The following is a 2336-nucleotide window of genomic DNA, read 5'->3' on the forward strand; positions in this document are numbered from 1 at the left end:
TTCTGAAGTTGCACAGCCAGCGTTTCACACTTGAATCAGGAAACGGGGGAAACCCATCCTGAACTAACGCCGCTTCCTGAGTAGTAGAGACACGGGGGAGGGGGAGGGAGCCCTTCCTTATCACTGCAAGTATTTCCATAGTAGTAAAAGCTCCACCAGCTGATTTTTTGGGGGCTGCCAGGCAGTTGTTCAAGAATCAGAACCTCGGAGAAGGACTCCGGATCTCACTCTTACCGTCTGCCAAAAGAAGCAGCTTTTACATTATTTCACGAATTAAATTGTCTATGGTAATCGTTGTGCCTGGCGTTTACATGTTAGAATGAAGTCATATTCCTAGCGAAGGAAAATATAATTACTTATCTGGCTGCACAGAAAACATATACTGTAAACACAAATGGTTCATATGTGATACAGTGCAGGAAATTTGGACGTTTACCCCAATCAATAATAGACTGATTCTCACAAGGCATATATTTCCATATATGATGTGTGATATTTCAATGCAATAGATATAGTACTCATTTCTTTTGTCTGTGTTTTAGATGGATTTTTCAGCCTTGAGACAGATAAATTTTTCTTTCTCTTCGCCATAAAACATTCTGAAAGGTATTGCAAGTACTGTAGTAATATTTTAGTACATTGACATTTATTTTCATTGCTGACATCTGAGGTGGCAGTTCAATGAAGTTTATTGGATTGTTGCTATGCTTAAAACAAACTGAGGTAGGAAACTAGGGAGGGAAAATTATTCATTTTTAAATCTGTTTGAAATGAGTATGAAGACTATCACACAACAGAAGAAGAGAGTGTTTTTCAAATATTTATTTATCATTTAAACCCAGTATCCACTTCAGCTACTTCTTCTCCCTTTCCCATCTTGAACCAAATCGTCTTTTTCTTTCATTTGGTAGCACCATAAATCAGTTGCTATGGAAATAAACTCCATTCAAATGATGGCTTTTACCATGGAGATGAAGTCAACAATCTTGTTCTCACATCTCTGGGCAAGGAGGCCTGGGAAAGGCAGTCATCTGCTCACAGCCCACAAACCAGAATAGCAGAGATGCGAGCTGTATTAATACTGTAGACACAATGTATATTACCATACTGCAGTCACAAAACATTGCAAGCTCTGAACAGAAGTATGTGAAGCTTACACAAATAAGCTACAGTCTTGCAAAGATTCACACACATTTATCATGATTCTACATCTGTACTGATGCAGCAATTTTGGAAAACTAGTGCTGGCAGAACTTCTTGCATCAGTATTGTGTACTGTTTCTTGGTTAAATGGTACATCATAAACATGCCAGCACTGGCCCCGTGAATACTTTCACACAGCACCAGCAGTGCCAACTCCTCCAGTGGTACAGTCTATCACATATAGTTCAGAGTATAGTAGAGAAGCTGCCTGGAGAAATTTATCTTGAACTTTTCTTGAACTATGTTATGGGTCTATACAAGATCCCCCCCCCCCCCCCCCGTGGACCATAACAGCACAGAATTAGCCTGAGGTTTCTTCATTGTATAGTTGTTATGTGCTGTCTGTTCACTTCGAATTTTCTGAGACCCTATGAATGGCTGACACCCTGCCCCCCCCCAAAAAAAAGTCTTATGGCCTACAGCCTTGCACAAATCTTGCAAATTCAAGGCCAGGGTTTCCTTTATTTAATCAATGCATTTCTTGCTTCCCATTTCTCTTTTCTATTGCCTTCAACTTTTGCTAGCATTTTTGTCTTTTCCAGTGAATCTTGTCTTCCCTTGATGGGCCCAATGTACTATTGCCTCAGTTTAGTCATTTTTACTTCTGGATGGATCTTTGTTGTACACAGCAGTGCATAAGTGCTTAGCATTTATGCAGTACTTCTGAATTTAAAAGGTGCTGCACATACTGTACATTGCTTCATTAGTCCGTATGAGAACCCTATGGCTGAAACCTGTTACTCGGTTACACAAACTGTGTAACTTTTGGAAGCAAACTGCTGTAAGTTAAGATACCTCAGTATACATTAACTGTATCATACTGAGTTCTGTGACTGTGTATGCAAGGGATAATTATTAGCAATTAGCAGATGCAATTAACATCTAGAAATTACACTGGCTGCATAACTGTGCAACAGGATTCCAGCCTATGAGTCGCAATTCAGATTGAAGCTGAAAGATACGGGTTTGTATAAGGGCCAATAAGTGAGTGAATACCAGTGGTAATATTTGGAATCAGGGAACACCTGACTGATAGGTCACACTTGACTGTTGTGTAGATACAACTAGATGCGCATCATATCATGATCTACTTGTTTGGCCTGAGAGGAGAAAATGTCTAAATTAGAACAACG

The sequence above is a fragment of the Pogona vitticeps genome, chromosome 1 (assembly GCF_051106095.1).
Source record: "Pogona vitticeps strain Pit_001003342236 chromosome 1, PviZW2.1, whole genome shotgun sequence".
NCBI lineage: Eukaryota > Metazoa > Chordata > Lepidosauria > Squamata > Agamidae > Pogona > Pogona vitticeps.